General features: G+C 43.1%; 1 protein-coding gene across 25 annotated transcripts in view; it reads left to right on the forward strand.

Moving 5' to 3' along the window:
- RGS6 (regulator of G protein signaling 6) overlaps positions 1 to 21,702 on the forward strand; it is a 541,831-nt gene that overhangs the window by 259,647 nt on the left and 260,482 nt on the right. The window contains exons 3-4 of one of the 25 annotated variants that reach the window (XM_070513929.1): positions 769 to 824; positions 2,909 to 2,954. The exons of 22 other annotated variants lie outside the window; for them this stretch is intronic. The gene's annotated coding sequence lies outside the window, so the exon portion shown is untranslated. Of the gene's footprint in view, positions 1 to 768; positions 825 to 2,908; positions 2,955 to 18,768; positions 18,964 to 21,702 lie in introns of those variants that run through there. 2 more of the 25 variants (XM_070513930.1, XM_070513931.1) reach the window with 2 other exon arrangements.

Consider the following 21,702-nt stretch of genomic DNA (forward strand, 5'->3'; position numbering starts at 1 on the left):
GTGACATCTCTCCCCTTTATGCTTCATCAATGTTTGTTTCCCCAGTATGTGTTTGTTACTGTTCTTAGTTTAGGAACATACAGGAAAAATCCCAAGTTAGTACATACCCTCTAGGGGTGATTCTCTAGTCCTTTTGTTGGACACAAACCCACAAAATAGCCCCGTTTGTAGGCGCATGTAGGAGTAAAAGAATTCAGCTTCCCTGATGGTGGGGTAGGCTGAATTCCCATGGATGTCTGTTAGAATCCTGTACATCAAGGGAGGAACAAGGGCATCTTCCCGACTCATTTACATCATTTTCTGAGCTTGGAGAGAACATCCAAAGGCAGGACCATACACGGGTACTTGACTGTTTATCCCTTTTGAAAGCCCCACCCATCAGGTCTGTAAACTAGTTATATTCCGTTACTTAGGTAAGGGAGTAAAGTGGGAAGGGAAGGAGTGGAGAGGAGACCAAAGCTGGAGAGGCCAGCATTCTCCTGGGTTATTTTATGTTTTCTTGTGTTAATCCTAGGGGCTTACGTGTGAGGTCTGTGGTTAACTAGGTTTCTTCTTGGGGGAAAATAGTCTTACCAGCATCTTTGGGCTGCTTTCCCAATTCTTAGTAATCCCCTTAGAACCTATGAAATGGGCAGATTGGCCACTCAAGACTTTCAGTGAGTGACTCTTTGATGTCACACCCAGGAGCTTCTGAAATGGGTCAAGAGAGATGCCCTGAAGCCACATTGTACGTGAAGTTGTCACATGTTCTTCTCTTTCCCATCTCAGATTGCACTGTTATGTTGTCCACCCAAGCTGGCCAGAGGATCCTAGAAGCAGCCCAGGTAACCGCCCTATCTAACGGGAAAATAGGCCCTTCTTCCCAAAGATATTTGCATCATCATCAAATTCCCATTAACAGCATCCTTGTGAGACAATGTGTAAGGGCAGACTATTAGATTATTATCAAACACATAATACGTTGGGAGCTGCAATTACCTAAATTTAACTGTAGATAGCAAACAGTTCCAGGTAGGAGAGGGTTTATTCATAAACATCAGCAGTTTTTGGTATAAATAGAAATTTTTCTTAACTACTGACAGTGTTGAACTTCACTTGAGCCCTGTGCTACTGGAATACAGTGATGAATAAGAAATATCCCCATCCTTGGGGCCAGCCTTGTGGCCTAATGGTTGAGTTTGGCATGCTCCACTTCAGTGGCCTGGGTTCAGTTCCCAGGCACGGACCTACACCACTTGTCAGCATCCATGCTGTGTTGGTGACCCACATACAAATAGAGGAAGATTGGCACAGATGTTAGCTCAGGGTGAATCTTCCTCTGCAAAAAAATAAAAAAGAAGAAGAAGAAGAAGGAAAGAAAAGAAATATCCCCATCCTTTTGTATCCTGGGAAACAGTTTACAGCAAAGATTCCCCTCCCCTCTATGAGTTTTGTAAGACTCATCATGAATGAGCCCCTTGTTTACCTGTGACAAGGCCAGACACAGACCCTCTGAAATCCAGTTCTTTGTCTCATTAGGTCAATGTACCAGTCTACACAGAATGCCTACTAATTTGACTTGACCAAACTTTAGTTAAGCCCAGAGGCCTCTGCTCACCCCTGAGGTTAAGCTAGCATTGGAACAGCGAACAATCTCTCCTGAAAATCTGCTGGCTGCAGAGAACACGTTTCCTGCCTGACTGTCTGATCATGCGACCTGCTCACCCTCGCACTTGACCCCTCCTAGCCTTGTTTATTCCTATTAAAAGAGACACTTTTTCTGGGCTGGCCAGGTGGTGTAGTGGTTAAGTTCGCACACTCCACTTTGGCGGCCCTGGGTTCGCAGGTTTGGATCCCGGGTGTTGACCTAGCGCCGCTCGTCAAGCCATGCTGTGGCAGCATCCCACATAAAATGGAAGAAGAATGGCACAGATGTTAGCTCAGGGCCAATCTTCCCCACAAAAAAAAAAAAAGAGAGAGACACCCTTTTTACCTGACCTTTGCTCAGACAGAGGCTTATAGATCTTAAGTTTGCTTGGTAGGAGTGTTGTCTCTATTGAACTAATTCCCCTCTCCTTTGCAAAGAGTCTTTTTAAATAAAGTCTCTCCTCATCTAAGTACAGATTTATTTTTATTTGATGCTACTCTATTTTATTATTTAACACTGAGTATATTGACCATGACTCTTTCAATGGCCCGGCTTCCTCTTTGGGACTTCAGTGGTGGGGGTGTGCTGCAGCCGTAGGTGCCTGTCCGTGATGAAGCCGATTCTGGGTGGGGTATTGGCTGGCCTGGCACTGACACTGGAGCCAATGCATTTCAGGGATAGAGCAGATCCTTTTCTTTCATGTATTTTTGAGTTATACTGAGCTCATTTGGGCAGGGTATAGTGGGGACATTTTGCTTGGCGGGAAAAAAAAATGAAAACTGTTTAAAACACAGTCCTGGAGTTCACACTTTCCACTTTATGTATATGTATAATTCTTGTAGCTGATTTCTAAATAAGAGTTTATATTATATATGTGTGTGTATATGTATAGATAGATAATGTGGGCTCACTTTCTTAAAGGCTGTTGAGATACAACGCAGGCATTGGGCCACCGTCTTGTTTTTATCACTCACATGCAAATGTCTGCAGGAAAAACTTTAAAATAGCAATTGATAGTATAATCATTTAATTATACCTATAAAATCTGAAAGAACATATAGATACAGTCCTTTATCAGAAAGAGGGCAAGGAAAGAAGCAGGTGAGGGTAGAAGAAAACCATCCTGCCACAAGGCTTTACAAAGCAACGTGATATTGAAATTATTCCTATGTTACAGATGAGGAAAAATGAGATTCGAGCAATTGTGATTTGCACAAAGTCACCTGACTTATGAGAGGTGGAGCCAGGGCGAGAACTAAGTTCTTCTGTTTTCTGGTCTAGGGCTCTCAGGAGTATACCGTGAAGCCTTCCCTCTCGTGAGTCCCAGGTAACAAAGACCAAGAAGAGTTCCAGTTTTGCTCTTTGTTGTTCATTTCACTGTCAGACCCTCTGCCACTTGTTGTCTCCATTGCTGCTTTCAACACCAGGGGCCTCTATCTACTCTTCCTCCTTTTCTAGTCGGCCTTCTTATTCAAGTGTTTATGAGCTTATTCCTGACTTCTGCCCAATCAGCCAATCAGACGCATGATCTCCATTCTGTCCATTATCCCTTTGGTGCTGTGTCTGTTTCTGAGTACTTGGGAGAAGTTGCTTTGCTAACAGAGGTGGGGATAGAAAGAAAGGGAATGCTTGTGTTCCCCTCTGAACTCCCCGGATCTTTTGAAGATCTTCCTGAGGTTCTGGAAGACAGGAAGTGTCTTAGATACTGAAATGGTATTGTCTTCCATTCAGTATCCATTCTACCATCAAAAGATCTCATGACAAACAGTGTGCTTAAGCACACCTTTTACCTTACCTTATGTAGTGGAGCCAAATTCTCTTTTGAGAATTATGGGGACTACAAATCTAGTTTGTTCCATGGAGTTTGCATTTTCATATCAGAGAGAATGAGTGATATACCTCACAGCCTCACTTGGTCAGGCGCATGCCTCACCTAGAGCAAGGTACAGCCCCTAGTCTAGCCAACCTCGCTGGATGCCGTCCAGTATTTTAGCTGTCGGTTCATGCTCTATATAAATGCAAGGATGCCATGTATACTATGAAGGGGCCACAGATGCATGCAGAATATGCAGGCTTTGCCATTTATCTTAAGTACTCCTGATGGTTACTGCAGGGACAACAAAACAAATGTAAGACATAGCCCCAGTGCTCCCCAAAGACTTATCTGTCTTGTTCTTGAGAGCAGAATCCTTCCATATAGGGTAAATTTCTTTCCAGGCTCTTTAAATGTGAAAAGTAATAAGATATTTAAAGATCATTTCACTAACATGTAAAGGAAAATATGAACACGTGCATGTTAAATTGCAGGTCTCACAATTTTGGTACTAAGGAAACAGTAATTAAAGTAAGTTCAAAATGATGCTTGCTGACTGGGAACAGATATGGTGAAATAATGAACCTGTAGAAATAATATTGAAGAGCTAATCAGGCTTAAAAAGCACGGAGGACATTTCTCCTCCCCCCTTCCCCTCTTTCTCTCTGGTTGTTCTCTCTTGCTTTTTCTCTCTGCATCCCTCCTGCTATGCCTTTCACAAGACACATAATTCTTACTTTGGGCATCAAGGTCACAATTCTCTTTGATAATTACATATGCATACATTTGACAATTACATGGGAGGGAAGAAACATTTACTTTACAAATGTGGAAAATAAAGAACATACTAATTTTGTGAAAGATAACCAAGTCCTTCCTTCAGCAATGGAAAAATGGGCACATTACTGTAAAATGAAAAATGTGAGTTTCATTTTATAGTAATGGCTTCTCCTAATTAGGACCTCATAAGGAAAATGACAAAGTTCTTGGTTTAGGGGGCTGGCAGCAGACCCTCCCCTAATAGCTTGAAGATAAGGAAAATCAGGGTGCCCCCTGAGGGTTAAATGAGGAAAACCTACACACCATGGATGCCATTAGCCATGTGTGGTGGGAAAGTAACAGATTTTCAGTCAATGCATGGTTAAAAAATTTTAGAACACCCAAAACTCCAACCAAGGTGATTAAGAGCGATCTCGTGGAAGTAGAATTGGATGATGGTTGCTTTTAGCTGTAACAACCTCATCAGTTGTATTCCCGTGGGAAGACTGTGTGGATAGAAGGGTGATGTCAGCCCAGAGCAAGCTTTCTCACAGTGTGGTGAGAAGACCACCACTAAGAAGCTCCTGAGGTGTCTGTGAAAATGCAGATTCCCGGGCTTTACTGGACAAACACTGAATATTTGGGGGTGGCGTCAAAGAACTGGCATTTTGGTTATCTGTATTCAGTTGAATTTTTTCAACATTTTTTCTTTAATTTTTTAAAAATAAAAATACTATGTGTACATTGTAACTTAGATTGCAAATATGATGAAAAGAAAAGCAAATCTCACCTACCCCTCTGTTTCTTCTAACCTGAGGTAACAATACTAACATCCTGGTGAGCGGCCTTCCACCGCGTTCTCCACCCTACTCATATAAAAATATATGCAGTTATTAAGAGGGTTTTTGGGGCCGGCCCAGTGGCGCAGCGGTTAATTTCGCACGTTCCACTTCTCAGCGGCCTGGGGTTTGCTGGTTCGGATCCCGGGTGCGGACATGGCACGGCTTGGCACGCCATGGTGTGATAGGCGTCCCGCATATAAAAAGTGGAGGAAGATGGGCACGATGTTAACTCAGGGCCAGGCTTCCTCAGCAAAAAGAGGAGGACTGGCGTTAGTTAGCTCAGGGCTAATCTTCCTCAGGGAAAAAAAAAAGGGGGGGGGGGTTTTGGCCTCTGTTGTTTATTATAAACTAGATTACGTTATACACATTATTTTGAAATTTTTCTCAAGTCATAATAGAAAACCCGCCAGGTTTAAAAAAAATGTATGTATGTATACACACCTATCTATACATATACAACACACATATATGTGTGTCAGGTTGCTTGGAAATGCAGCTCAAAATGAATGGTAAGCTCCACTGAGGGCTAAGTACTGGTAAAATAGTTAACAAGTACCGTAAGGGAGAGTTGAAAAAAACTTGGAAGAAATATGTCTGTGTGTATTTATATGTAAATTCGTTTCTTGTATAATTTTCCACAGTATGGATATATTAAGATGTTAAAGCATTTCCCTGTCAATAAACATTCAGATAGTTTCCTATTGTATGTTTTATTTTGTTGCTGTTACAGACAATGCTTTGATTTTGGGGAGGTAGAATTGCAGAAGTGGTATTTCTAGGTCAAAAGCTGTATTTATTTTTAATTTTATTAGTATTAAAATATTACTTTCCTAAAAGCTTGAGGCAAAAAGCAAAAAAATATAGAAAACATGCACTAAATATGTGGTGAAGAGGACACCTGTTTACAGTATAAGGGCTGAAAGAAGAAAGGAGAGGGTCACCTCGTTCGACCTCAGCTGGAATGTGCACACTGAATGACTCAAATTTTTACCATTCTGTGCATGTCCACAAGTGACAGAAAAAGCAGTGCAAGTGTTGATTTGGGGGTTACAAATAAATTTTAGTGAGTGCGTGAATTTGTTAATACAGAATCCACAAATAACAAGGATTGACCGTATTCCCACCAGCAATGTGTTTGTCCCACTCCTTGTCCCTTATCTTTACTGAATGTTATTTTTTAAATGTTTGTGAAAATATTTTCTAGTTACTAGCTGCTAGTGAGGTTGAGCATATTTTTTTACGTTTATCTTACATTTGAGTGTAGTCTTTGACCACTGTCCTGTTTCTATGCTGTGCCCTTTTTCCTACTAAGTGGTTAATTTTTTCTCACCAATTTGTAGAAACTTTGTAGATGAAGGCAGACAACGCTTTGTCATATGTTATGCAGGTATTTTTCCCTTCCATTGCTTGTCTTATTTTTGGTTTGAGTATCTTTGCCAAATTTTTTGGTAGTCAAGTATGTCTGTCTCCCTTTTGTGACTTAACCTCTCCTATCTTGTTGTATCTCCAAGATTACATAGACTTCAAATTTTTATTCCAATATTTTGTGATATAATTTATATTTATTTATTTTATAGATTGGCACCTGAGCTAACAACTGTTGCCAATCGGGGTTTTTTTTTTTTTTTTTTGGCTTTTTTCCACAAATCCCCCCAGTACATAGTTGTGTATTTTAGTTGTGGGTCCTTTTAGTTGTGGCATGTGGGACGCTGCCTCAACGTGGCCTGATAAGCAGTGCCATGTCCATGCCGAGGATCCAAACCAGCGAAACCCTGGGCTGCCGAAGCAGAGCGCATGAACCCAACCACTCAGCCATGGGGCCAACCCCAATATAATATATATTTAAATCTTGAATCTACCTAGAATGTCTTTACGTGTGGTATGAGTTGGGATCTATGTTTATTTTCTTCCTGATAAACATTCTCCAGTTGTTCTGATGCTAATTAATTTTTCTTTGTGTGAGGAAGATGGTCCCTGAGCTAACATCTGTTACCAATCTTCCTCTTTTTGCTTGAGGAAGATTGGCCCTGAGCTAACATCCATGCCAGTCTTCCTCTACTTTGTATGTGGGACACCACCACAGCATGGCTTGATGAGCAGTGTGTAGGTCCACACCTGGGATCCGAACCTGCAAACCCTGGACCACTGAAGCCCAGTGTGCAAACTTAACCACTATGCCACTGGGCCGGCCCCACTATTAACTTTTGAGAGCAGCCAGCCCATAGAACAGCAAATAGAAATCTGATAAGCCACAAGTTGGTAGTGCTCATTCAAGCACTGTGTAGAGAAAAGATATGATCTGTATGTCTGTGTGGTAGGTGTATCTCTTAAATCAGTCAGGACCCCACGTTGCAAACATTAGACATCCAAATTCAAATGGCATAACTAATAACATGCTCATTCACTCTCTTCCCTGGAAAATCCAGGGTAGAACGGGTTTTCAAGTTGCTTTGATTTAGCGGCACAGTGATATTTCAAAGACGCGGTTTCTTTCTATTTGTGCTCAGCCTTGCTCAATATCATCTTTCACCTAAATTTGGCTTTCCTCTTGTTCATAAGGTGTTTACCAACAGCAATGAGGGCTATCTATCTTCTTTCTCATTCATGCACAGTGGTTGTGATGGACTTTTTTCTACGTTGTTATGGTTCTTCTGTGGTGGTTGTGACAGAGTTTCTAGGATCTAGAACCAAGTAGCATGGGTGTCACATAATGGACATCAATGTCAGTGTGTGATGGGGCTGAGTGTTTTCCAGAATCGTCCTTAGATCTGCAGCATCCAAGCCTGGTTCCTAGGCTCAGCCAGAGATTCTGTGAGGTACCTAAGATCCTTTATTAATCTCTTTCTACTTAGCCTGGTTAAAGTAGATTCTGGTTTTGCAACTAAGAATAGTAATTGGAGCTGGAAATGTTTACATAGAGCAGACTGTTAAGGAAATGGGAATCTGAGATTAGTAATTTGATCTAGTTGGGTTTGAAGGCAGGTAGAGTGAAACATTTTCTTAAACACTGGCTATGGTTAATTCCAGTGAATTGAAGGCAAGGCTTTGGTGGGCTCATAATATTTTAAAGAAATGTGCTGGTGGCACTGGCTGTCTATAATTGTGCTGGGCAGCATAACGAAAGAAAAAGAAAACAGGTTCAAAGCTTTCAATTGTTGCCTCATTGCAGGCTCAGAAAACAAGGGAAATTCTATGACTGGTGTAAAAGTGAAGCTGAGTATCAAACATATGCTCTGATCCTGTGGCTTGTTGAATTACAGTATAGGCTGAATTCACAGACTTGCTGGGTTCCTTAAGTGAAAGTTAGGGCATTGGGAGAAGAAGAATGGAACCCTGAGAATTGAAACGGGGACATTTGGGAGGATTCAGGTGACTCATAGCTCACTGATACCTGAAGATCCTGTAAAGACCTTGCCTAGCTTCTAAGAGGATGCTGATTCCTCATTACCCTCTCCTGTGACCCCCTCATTGCTTCCATTCATCTATCTGAAGGCAGATCCCGGTATGTCCCAGAGAGCTAAGCGTAAAGTCATAGCTTGGAAGAAAAATATTTCTTGTACTACTATTGCTACTATTGTAATTTTTTACATGCCAAAAAAAATTGCAAGACTTTTCCAATTTATATCTGCAAAAATCGGCATAATGTTATCCTTCACACATCTTAGTTGTTTTCCTAACAGGAACTTCTATTTTTGCAATGACTCAGCTAGAATACTACATTTCCCAAACTTCCTAGCATCTGGGGATGACCATGTAACATAGCCAATGATACACAAGGGTAAGTCTGCTGATTATTTCTTAAAAAGTTTTGCTTTCCAAAGTGCTGCTCTTCCTTCTTGTCCCTTACTCCTTCTCACTGTCAGGACGTGGTCGTGGTTTCTGGAACTGTAGAAGTCCTCTTGTGCTCAGGAGGGAAAGGCCAGGAGAATTGCTGAGACCTTAGATCTGACCTTTTTAAGCCCCCGAACAAATGACAGTGATCACTTACTACTTTTTTTCTTATTATGTAATAGGGGTGGGGGGGAAGAAACATTATTTAAATTGTTACTTAATTGAATTTACTCTTACGTTCAGCCAAATATGATCAGGAACAGGTAATGTGGCAGATGGAAAGCATCTCTTTCCTCCTTAGAAAAGTAGAAATCCCTGAGCTTCACTGATTGGGCCAATTTAGATCCCATAGCAACTCTGTATCCAATTTCTTTGGCAAAAGAAATGCTGTGTACTGATTGGCTTAGGTCGGTAAGGGCCCTCCTTTGGAGCTGGGGTCAATCCTATTAAACCCACTTGTTTACAGCTCCGTAGGGGGAAAGTGCTGACAGGAAAAAGAAAGGGAGGTTTGGATGTAAAGTGGGCAAGAACATGTCCGCTCCTTCCCTGTTGTGGATATGGTGTTAAAAGTTAGTACTAATTACTCTTATTCTGCTTTCCCGGTCACTGAGCAATCTGCTGGTTAGATTTGATTCCCATGTAATTTGTAACAGAGTGATAGGCACGGCTGATGTGAGCCTTATGGTCCTATTGCCAGTTTAGTTAATACATTTCCATACAAGATTTCATGAATCAGTGTCTCTGAGCTTAATTAATGTGAGTCCTTCATCCCCACCTCCAAGATATGGATCTGGTCTGTCTGTAATAACAGACCAGGTCTTGAGTCTGGGAGACAGAGGGTCAAATCCCAGACGGGGGAATTCTCCAGGTAAATGCCACCTTGTGAGCCATCCTGGCAGCCTTCTGGGGATCTCCCTCTGCAGCACTTCTTAGCATCTACTTCAACCTTTGAAACTGTCTTAGATGCCATGAGTGTTACATTTTCTTTATGAAATATTTCAGCAGTAACATTTGCCCTATCTCCAGGAGAACCCAAGATACATTGCAGGGTAGGACAGATCCAGTATGTATCTTCATACAGTTGACATGGTTCCAGAACTTTCAACGCTATAAATTGGGATCCCTTTGATCAGCTGCAATTCAGTTTAAGGATTCTGTGACAGATATAACCAGCCAATTGCAGAAATGTAGGGTGAATTTTCCAAAAAAAAAAGATTGATTCTGTAACCCTTATGCAACCAAGTACCCCGACAAAAAATCTGGGCTATAGGTAACTGGCTGATATTTATTAAGTCTAATAAGATATACATCTGACTAATAGATATCTTATCAATAGTAATCAATAGGATGAAGAGAGTTCTCGACTGGAAGAGAGGAGCCCTAAGTGCTTATTTTGTTTACTGTGGGTGCAAGTGTCAATAAATTGCCTCAATTAAATGATCTTCAAGTTTCCTTTCAGCCCCCAAACTGAGTATTCATTAAGGTTAAATATTTCCTGGGCAGCTTTATTTATCTCATTAATTTACTAAGAAGGCCTTTCTTCATATCACAAAGTCCAACTCTATTGTGGTTTTTGAACAAATTAAAACAAATTTTGTGTTGGTGGAATCCAAATTAATGAGGCTTAACTGCATGCTAATTAAAACTCCTTAGAATTCTATGAAGACTTTCCCTTCAAGAGTTCAGATTTGTTGATGAAATTTTCTCATTAGTCTTCACAATGAGCTTGGGAAACAAATGATCAGCCTATCAACCATAAAAAGAAAAACTGAGATATTCTTCCCCATTTTTACTATGGAAGGCTGTTGCGGAACAGTGTAGAAACCTAGCCTTCTGGTTTCAACATCTTGCAGATAACTTACTCCCTTAAAGAGCTTCTTGTAATGATTGAAAACCCAACTGTAATGGAGCAGTGAAGCTCAATTAGCAGATTCATTAGTTGGGTCTTGATCACACCTCTGATTGTCACCTCTAATAGATTGAATTAAAGTATTCATTCATTAGAGTCATTAGTCTCTGTCACTGATAAGAAGAAATCTGTTTGTGTTCAACTTCTAATGAGTGTGTTAAGTAATGTCTCTGCTTAGAACACGTATTGGTTGTGGTTCCGGGTGGTATGACTCATTTAAAAACCATTCACACAGATTTGGCCTGGGAAGTTTGGAATGGCGGAGACAGGGTGACACCAACCAGTCTAGTAACGGAAAAAGACGATTTAGAAGGCCAGGTCTTCTAGAGTCAGGAAAGAAGGTGGTTTACACCAGAGGGAAAGGGTGGTTTTTTCAACCCATCCAAAGGGGATTTTGCAATGGAAAGAAGGGTTTCGTTAGGCAGTTTTATTCTAGATATGGTGGGGAGACCTCCTGTATCAGAATCATTTGGGAGGCTTGTAAAAAATAGCACTCCAGACCTCTGAGGATAGGACCCAGGAATCGGTGTGATTAACAAGCAGCCCAAATTGTTCCTGGGCTCACTGAAGTTTGAGACCAACCACAGAAGATGCTTCCAAGAAGAGACCAGCAAGTTAGCCACAGCAAAGACCTCAGAGCATTTTTAATAAAGTTTTGGGGAACTATTCCGCTTGCATTTACTATTGAGATTTTTTCCCTAAACAGCTGATATAAGCTGTTAAGGGGGCAGGGGTCAAATTTACAACAGATAATAAAAGAGTGGATTTTTTTGTCCTTTGGAGGTTTTAGTTTGACCTTTCCTGCTCTGTGTGGTCTTGCTTAGTTATGTGTATTTGAGTTGGCTGCATAAAATAATTTTTGTGTTTTTTATTATACATATGAGAAACAGGGATGTGCTGACTTTTTTTTCTTACTTCTGAAAAGTTGTGTATCAGTAATTCATAATTTTTCTAGGATATTTTGGGAATCTGGTGAAAGGTGTAGATTCTGATTTCCACAAATCATAAATGTGCGTGAATGGATAAAGTTTTACGTTTAATTTCTGGGGCAATTCATAGACCTCCCCCACCTGATCCAGGGAGCCCAGATTAAGAACCTCTGACCGAGTCCCCCTTCAGCGGCTCTGGAAACTCAGATGACTCCACCTATGTCACAGCCACAGCCAGGAGGAAGAGGGCGTGGCTGGTGAACAATGGAGGACAGCACTCTTGAGGAATCCAGCATCCCTCGAGGCCTTCACCCAGACCTTCACATCTGTCAGAATCGCCACCAAAATATTTGCTCCCCCACAAAGATATTAGAGGTGTCCCTATCTTGGGTGGCAAGTCCTAGATTTCCCCCATTTGCTCATTAGGGCCTGGTGAGAACCTAACTGAAGGTGGGCTGAATGCATTTAGTGCTCTCCGCTAGTGACAGTAGGCCCCGGTGAGGCTTACCTTCTATGTTTATATCTTGCCGCAGTTAGTGAAGATGCTGTTTTCTAGTGTTTGGGTTTTGCAATCTCAGAGTTTAGTCCAGGGATGATGGAAGTGGCCCTTGGCTTAGACTGGGCCCATTATAAATTACATTTAAAAAAAAACTTCACTTTGGAAAAAAGAAATCTCCTACAATGCTACTACCCAAAACACCTAGTATTAATAATTTAGAGTGTGTTATTCTAGATTACATTCTATACTTTAAAAAAAATAGAATCATACTATGCTTAGTGTAATCAAATCTGGTTTCTTCACTCAGTGTATCTTAAATATATCAATAAATACATCTATTTTATCATGTTTACTGGTGGCTAGTATTCTGTAATGTTATATATATACACACTTTATTTAACTAGGTGCCCATTAATGGATGCTTAGGCTCATCCCATAAATTGGATTTTCTAATATCTTTCTGTGCTTCTAGTCATTAACATTTGGGATTCTTGCTGCTGTCATGGCCAATCTTGAAGTCTCTGAAGAAAAAAGTGCTTTGTAGTCCACTTTCCTTGCTTAAAAGCAAATTCCTCAGAGTCAAGGGTGTTTAGATGTAATTTTCACTTTATTCTGGAAAACTAAGAATAAATAAAAATCCAAATGCCCGCCCGCCTCGTGAAAGTAATCAGCCTCAGTCTCTGAAATTTCAAAAAAAAAACAAAAAAAACTGAAAATGCCACTGAAATCATTTTTAATTAGGCATTTAGCAGTTTCCAAAGCAAGTTATAAATTGGCTTTTAAAAGCAGTATTTTTAAAGAAAGGGCCATTTTAATTGGTGTATGCTTGTTTGGTATTTTATATCAGATGGTAAAGTTTTAGAATTTAGATGTCATATCAAAGAGCACCAGGCTAAGAATATGATTTCTTCTGTCTTCTAACTAGCTAAACCACAGCACATAATTGGATGTGCCTGTGTGGATCTCTGGGAGAAAAGGGAAACTTTTCTATTAGCTATGGCTTGATATCATGTTTCAGGGCTCCTGAGCTGCCACCTTTATCATGCAAGCACTGTAGAGCCTAGCTACCCAAAGTGTGGTCCAGGGGCGTCAGCATCACCTGGGATGAGTGGAACTGTAGGTCCCACCCTACACCTCCTGAATCAGAATCTTCACTGTAGCAAGAGACTCAGGTGCTTCTTATACACTTTAAAGTTTGAGAAGCACTGGGGGAAAGGACATCCAATAAATCAGACCAACCAAATATATACACAACTTCTATCTACTGCTCCCCACTAGAAATACATCATTTCTTTCAAAGGAATAGATGCTTGCAGTAGTATTTGTAAAATGAATTAAAATATGGAAATGTTGTGTGTGCCTTAATATTGAACTGCATGTGTTCAATCAAATTGACAAAAATTTACAGATAGTGAATCTGATTTCTCACTTTATTTTCATAATAAAATCAGATGTTTCCAGTTTGAGAAAAATATCCCGGTTTATAATATTAGAATATAGCAAATTAAGGTGCTCACTAAACCCCTGATACTTGGGGTGACAGTGATCTAAAAGGCTTTGAGCCCCTCCCAGCACCAGCCATTCAACAAACTCTTCACAAGCACCTACTGTGTGCCAGATACTTCACTAGGGAGGAGGGAAAAACAATTCATGCACCCATAATCATAAAAACAAAAGTGTTCTGGGATTAGAGAGGGCACCCAATTTTGTATGAGGGTGCCAGGAAAGCTGAAGAGTAGAAGAGACATTTGAACTGAATCTTGTTGGATAAGTAGGATCCGCCCAGGGGAACCAGGAGGACGGAGCACATCCAGTGACTAAGAATGAATAGAAACATGCAAAGGTAGGTTGCCATGTTAATAAATATAGGGAGCCATTGGAGCATTTTATTCAGAAGTGGCATGATAAGATCTGCATTTGAGAAAGATGATTCTGGTATTCAGTGGAAATAGAGTGAGGTAAGGTCAGAGGGAGGGAGATCAGCAAGGAAGTTGTTGCAACAGTGTGAGAGGTGGAAGATGAGCTTGAACTGAGGCAGTGAATGTGGCAGTAATAGTGGTAGGGCCGAGTTCAGAGAGATGTGTGCAGCAGAATTGACAGGAGTAGGGATGGAGCAAAGAGATGGGACAGGGAGAGTAAAAAGGTCAGGAAAGACTCTGAAGATTCTAGTTGGGCTAACTTGATGGCTTTGGTGCTATTAAATTAAGATGGAAATTTGAGAGTTTTTTCCTACTTTCCCACTTTTCTTCTTCCACAATTGCCCCTTGTTTGTACCTCCCCTTCCACATGAGATCATTGTAGATACATTTGTGGGAAATAATGCAGATAGATCCATGTACCCTTAACCCAATTTCTCCCAATGAACATCTTGCAAAACTATGGTAAAACAAGCTCTTCTAAAAATGTTATGATTTTTGAGTGAAAATATCCATATACTTTCATGTGTATTTTTAATTAGTCGCTTCCCTGACCCCCTCCCATCAAATGGCTATTTGTCCCCATGCTCTGCTGGTTGGGCAGATGTTGACCCTGGTATGGAAAATCATGTCCCTGGTAGTCACTAGATGCCTAGAGTTTCTCTGGTCACCCTAAAGCTGAGACTGCCCACTGTAGGCTTGTGTCCCCACAGAGTCACCCTTGGGTGTCTGCTTCTAGGGACTGTGGCCTGAGCAGTGTTCTTTAGCGTCTTAAATGTGTGGTATGTTAGGGCATTGCTTCTGGCCCTGGCTCTCCCCAGATGACTAACAGCGCTTCTTAAGGTCCTTGTTCCACATTTCTGGGAAATCTGTTCCTGTGGTAGTCAGTACTTTGGTATGCAAGTGACGGATGCACAGATCAAATTAACTGAAGGAACCTAAGTGTGTTGGCTACTGAACCAGGCAGTCCAGGGATACAGCTCCCCTCAGAGATTGCTGGGACTCAAACGACATGATCAGGCCTCTCTCTCCCTCTCCCCTTTTGCCGATCTGTTGACCTCGTGCTCTTCATGGCGTGGTTTATATGACCATTGGTGGATCTGGAGTCATATCCTTACAGCTCAAAGTGATTCATGAGAATAAGACTTGCCTCTCCACCATCAGTGTAGAAGTCTACTGGGGAAGGGCTCTCTGTGGCCTAATTTATATCCTATGCCAGTCCCATGGACCGATCATTTGTTCAGGGGCATGTAGTATGTTATGAAGGACTCAACCTTATTATCCACTTTTCTTTTTTTTTTTTTTTTTGAGGAAGATTAGCCCTGAGCTAACTGCTGCCAATCCTCCTCATTTTTGTTGAGGAAGCCTGGCCCTGAGCTAACATCCGTGCCCATCTTCCTCTGCTTTATATGTGGGACGCCTACCACAGCATGGCTTGCCAAGTGGTGCCATGTCTGCACCCGGGATCCGAACCGATGAATCCCAGGCCACAAAAGTGGAACATGCCTACTTAACCGCTGTGCCACTGGGCCAGCCCCTATCATCATCCACTTTTGATAAGACGAGCTACTTAATCATCTGCTGGTCCTGAGGTTGGGGTGTCAGGTTGGCAGCATTGACAGATCCAAATGGAAAGGGAGAGATGATTCTTCCAAAGGAAGGGATAATGCTGGGCTGGGAAAAACAACTGATGCCCATTTTAGTTCCACTTGGACAGGAGATTTCCTGTGGTGAGGGGAGAGGGAATGTCACGCGGTGTCTATGGCTGTCCCTTCTGGAAATTATGGTTAGTGTTGAGAGAGAAAGGCAAGGATGACTGCACGCAGAGAGACGTTTCTACGTGTGAGGTTGAAATTTAAAGGAGTTCAGACCTAAGAGCTTTAATTGTCTTTGTGAAATAGAAAACAGTCACCTGCTGAGCGAGAGTAGAGCGGAGTGGGGAGCCTGAGGAGCCACTTGAGGATTTGGGGAATGAACGATGTAGTTGACCAGGGGCAACAAAATGAACTGCTGAGAAATACTGGAGACCCAGCTAAGACTGGAGACGCTGTCAGTCAGCATTCTCCGGAGAAACAGCCCAAAAGGATGGATCTGAATGTATGTGGGCATGTGTAGACACACACACCTCTGTGTACACGCACGCACACACACAGATTTGTTTCAAGAAATTGGCTCATGCAGTTGCGGAGCTGGCAAGTCCAGAATCTGTAGGGCAGCCTGCAGGGTGGAAACGGGAGCTGACGCTGCGGTCTCGAGGCGGAATTTCTGCTTCCGCACAGAACTCTCAGTTTTGCTTTTAAGCAAATTGGATGCTTCCTGCTGATGGGATGAGGTCCCCTCACATTATCAAGGATAATCTCCTTTACTTAGTCTCCTGATTGTAGGTGTTAACCACACCTATAAATCCCTTCACAGCAACACCTAGTTAGTGTTGGTTGAGTAACTGGCACTGTAGCCCAGCCATGTTGACATGAAACGGTGTGTCACAGAGACTGAAACTCTGTGGGCCCGTCTGTGTGATATTTGATTATTTTTTCCCCTTCAGATCAGTGGAGCTCAGTGTCCAGCACATAGGAGCAGGGAAGGTGGACTGTTAAACTGACATGGGATTGCAGGACCCTAGAGGCTAAAGGGCAGATGCTGGAGAAGCTGCCATTAAAGAATGCTCGAGCGATGTCCTTTAGGGTTGAGGGTGGACTGAGAAGTTAGTTCCCCAGCTGTAAAGTGGCCATAATAAGAGTATCAACCACGTAGGTTAAAATAAATAATGTATGGAAAATATGTATGTTGGGCACTGAACTCAGTACCACCTTAATTTTAAATTGTTACCATTGTTGTGGTTTCATTTAACTGTTGAGGAATTGACAGTTTCCATAAAGTCAAAGAGGAGATTTACTGGAAGTAAGGGAATGAGGTAAGTGTGGGATATTGGAGTTTATTTATTTATTCATCCGGCATTTATTTAATAAGCACCATTTATGAGCCGGGCACTGTTTTAAGTGCTGGAGATACAGAGGTGAAAAGAATAGACAAAGACTCTCTGCCCCTATGGGGCCTCTGTTCTGTTGGTGGGAGGAGACGTCAGCTAATAAGCATAGAACTTCAACAAACCAAACAGCAGGCAGCCCAATGCTAAAGCGCTGTGAGGAGAAGTCAGTAGAATTAGGCGATAGAGAGTGATGGGGCCAGACAGGGCTGGGGCCGGATGATAGAGTCACAAGGAAACCTGTCTCATCAAGTGATGTCTAAGTAGGAACCTGAGGAGGGAAAGGAGAGAGTGTTCCATGGAAAGGAAGTGGTGCATGCAAAGGCCCTGAGACAGGAGCCTGTTCCTCCTGTAAGGAGGACAGTGGTGGAGATGAACTCAGGTAGGTGGCAAGGGCCCAGATGGAGGTGGGTGTGGTAGGTTCACTCTGAGTGAGGGAGCAAGCCGATGGAGAGTTTTGAGCAGGGCAGTGGCATGCTCTGACTTACCTTTTATAAGGGTCGTTTGGAGGCTATGTGAGGGATGGACAATAGGAGGACAGGGTAGAGGGAGGAGACCAGGTAGGAAGCTCTCACCATAATCCAGGCAAGAAGAAGTGGTGATTTGCGAGCAGTACTAGGCGTTAACGAGCCCAGGATATGGCCACAGGGATGCGTTACTGGAGTGCTTGCTGGCAAAGGTGAAGGTGGTCCAGGCCCTTAGAACAACATTCCTGGAGAGGTCTTCTACACTGATGTGGAACTTGTTCAAGATGGGGGTAGGAGGCATAGGGGTGGGCTTCTAGGCTCTGAAGTCCTTCATGAATGATGAGTGTGACCAAGAAGGTGGTAGGGGACAGCCGAGAAAGGGTATAAAGAGTCGAGTTAACTGGATGTCAGGTAGGCTCTTGAAGCTTCTACCTCAGGGCCTTTGCACATACTACTTTTTTTTCCTGGAATGTTCTCTTTCTGATAACCACATGACTCACTCCCTTCCTCATTCAGGTTTCTCTTTAGAAAGATCGCAAGGCTCTTGGTTAGGAACTAGACTGTATAAGAACTAAGAGGACACTCTTGCCTCTGGCCTCACATCACCTACAACATGGGAGAATGAGCACTCTCCACCTGAGAGGTCTGACATGGAAGTAGCATCCTCAGAGAAGAGGTAGGTCTGGACTGAGGTCAGAAGGTGAACGGACTATCCTGTGAAAGGGGTAAGAATGCCGGGGACTTGTGGACCAAGGGCCGAGAGTTTCAGTGGGCGAGATGGGGATAACTGTATCTGGGGGAGGTGAGCAGAAGAGGAAAGACTCAAACAGGGAGGAAGTAACGAGAGGACCAGAAGGAACAGGTACTGGAGCAGGAGCTGAGGGTGCCAGGTAGCGGGATCAACTGAACTCAGCGGTCCCAGCAAGACTGAGGCTGGTGGTGTGTGTGGCTAACACACTTCTACACACCCCGCCTAGGGAGCTCTTAGGACGCTTAACTCTCGAGTGAGCTGTGGCCTGGAAGGGTGTGAAGGCCTGAGTCCAAACTATGGGATTGGCAGAGAGAGACCGGCCCAGAGGGGTCTTTATCCACCGTACTCAAATTCTTTACACAATCACACTTCGGGGTCCCGCCCTCTGCATCTTCCACGCCAACGTCTTGGCCCTTGTATTTGCAGACAAGCGGGTTTGCTGTCGTTGGAGATGTCTCAGCAATAGAGTGGGCAGCTACCTGGCAGGAATGGAGAGGATGGACGCTCAAGCATTTGTTGGGGTCCGAACTAGATAACCTTTACTTTCTACTTGACCTTGAGCATCTGTGATTCTCTGGCTGTCGCATGCTGCCTCGGTGTTTTCCTCCATAAGGAGAGAGCAGACGTTTCTAAGGTGGGTAAATTGTTGATGGAAGGCAAGGCTTGTAGGACTTTAAAAACTGTTTATAAACGTGGAAACTGTATTGAAACTGAATTGAGATCAGCACCTTCCACAGTCTCTGCATATGAAATGTCACAAATTTAAATCACATCAAAGGATCTGGGTTAACTCTTATGTACTTGCATTAGCACAATGCTTGTCCTGCGGTTTTTGGTAGCTGTTTTTAGTGTGTGTTTGGCAGGGCTGGTTGTCTGCTATCCTTGACAGTGTGTGGAGGGACAGCATGATGCCCACCTCTGTGCCTGCACGGGGAGCTGGAAGGGAGTGGGTGGAAGGCTTGCATGAGACAGACTGGAAGCTAAAGACTGTGTCTCCAGGAGATCGGGGCGGTACCGTGATCCTCTCTGCCCAGGGCGTGAGCATTGGCCACACGGAGCTGGGTGGAGGGCAAGCCCCATCTCCAGGGCCATGAATTTTTGTGGCGATGGCGTGAGGAGCACAGTGGCTGAAGTCTTTCCTGAGCGTCCGTGGTGCAGGGAGATTCCACCCACAGCATTTGGGCCGGTGGCTGCCTAGGGTTGGCTAAGGGGTGGAGAGGGATGGCTGTAGTGTGCTTGACAGCTGAGTTCACCACCCAGAAGGGGTGAGAGCTGAATCCTTCCAGTGTCATGTGGCGTATAGATTTCATTGAGCACCCGCCATGGTCCATGTTCTGATAACCTCTTAGCACACATAGCTTTTAATTTTCCCAATTATTCCATTTTGCACTTTGAGGAAGGCAAGCAGTTAAGACAGGCTGGCCCCCTGACAGGACCCCATGCAATGACTGTACCTCAGAGGGATAACCATTTTCCAAGGTCTGGATCTCAGCTGTGAAGGCTCAGAATTCTGATTTATAACCAGAGGTGAATGGATATGTAGAGAACTGACACATACTATCCTGACTCTTACGGGACTGATGGATAAAAACAGGAATGCCAGCCAGTTATTTTGCAATGAGAAAGAAAACAATCCTGTGAAGCATGTGTTCTCTGATCAGGGCACTGTCTCTGAAGGCAAGTTTATATGAGAACACCATTTGAGAGTATAAGGTTACTCCTGAGTGGGAAGCCGTGCAAGCTGGACGAGGTAGAGGGTCTTCCTGGCTGGGTCACAGACTTGTGAGCGTCTCGGCCCAGTGCCGTCCTGCCTGCAGTGAGGATGGAGGCCACAGTTGCTCCCACAGTGAGGGCGACACCACCGTCCCAGCCTCTCTCGGTCTCTACTGGTAGTGCCCACGCACTGGCCACCACCCGGCAGGACTGATACACGCTTTCTTGAGACATCTTGATACCCGGCCTTCAATCAAGGAGTAGTTTCCTTTGAGAGTAAGTCTTCTCTTTGCAATGTCTTTGCACATCATTGTTTCAGCCCATTATTTACGTTTTATGGCTGTAGGCTCTATAGGGAAATCTTGTTGTTCTGTTTCCAAATTTGTGGGGAAGGGTAAGAAAAGTGGGGAGGCGCTGTATTGTCAGCCCCATCTCCCACCTGAGAGAAGCTATTATTATCCCCATTTTACAGTTGAATAAACTATGGCGCTGCCTTGGTTTTTGTCCGAGCTCCCATTGCCACCCGATGTGATTTCATTTAGTTGTTCTGTGTCGGTTTCTCCCTTTAGATTGTAAGCGTCACCAGAGTCGGGTCGTCACTTTATTCACTACCACATTGCCAGCATCTGGAACAGCACGTGGCGCAGTGTAGGTGCAGGCAGGCAGAATAAACGTACATTGGATGGATGAATGATCCGAGACTCCATCCTGGGGCTGTCTGGCTCTAAAGATGCTGCACCACACCCCAACCTCAGGATGGCAGGTGCTGGGGGACGGGAGACCTGAGAGTGCCTGAGCCAAATGGAAATCAAGGGAAGACCTGGGCCATGTTCTGGGGACACTGGTGTGCCTCTCTCTTCTTAAAGATCCAGCCTGGCCTGGTGGGGACTGGGGCTGGTACGCACAGTGACACAAGAGTGTTGAAGGCCTTTCTCTGGCATGATTGAAATAAACTTTGAAGAAGGAAACAATTTGTCCTGCTTTTAATATCTTTATAGATGCTATCTAGAGCCAGATGAATCATTTATAATTTCTACTTCCTTTATCGTTTCTGTTTCAAGTATTTCCATCTACAGTGTCACTTTCAAAGCTGACACTGTTTACCTGGTAGCAGCTCCCTTGCATTTTAGACAATATCTAAAAGACAATAAATTGGCTCAGAGTTGTCTTTTTGCAGCCCAGACCCAGAATGTGACTCTGGCTCCAGCATAGTCTGCTGATTTGCTAGTTGTTAATACCTAGTTGATGGACATCTGTATGTTTTCTGCACATTTCATTCTGTGAATAACCCCCTGAACTTTAACTCAAGTGTCCAGTATTGCATATCAGATGCACTTTGATATGGAGGTATGTAAATTCTAGAAATGGTCCTGTATTTATTGTATTAGAAAGTGAAGTTATTTTCTCTAAATCTTCTTAAAGGCCATTAAAATATAATATCTTTTTCCAAATCAAAAGGAACTCCTCACTGCCAGAAAGCTTTGTACCTTCTTCAATAATTAAAGAAAGCAATCAAGATTTATAGACAATGCAATTTTCAAGATGCATTGAAAAATGTGTTCCTACAGCAACTGTGTTTATCACACACTTTCATTCTCTTAATATCTTAAAGTTGGCTGGCCAAGTGAAAGGGAGGGAAAAGTGGTCACAGACCTTCCCA

The sequence above is a fragment of the Equus asinus genome, chromosome 7, assembly GCF_041296235.1.
Source record: "Equus asinus isolate D_3611 breed Donkey chromosome 7, EquAss-T2T_v2, whole genome shotgun sequence".
NCBI lineage: Eukaryota > Metazoa > Chordata > Mammalia > Perissodactyla > Equidae > Equus > Equus asinus.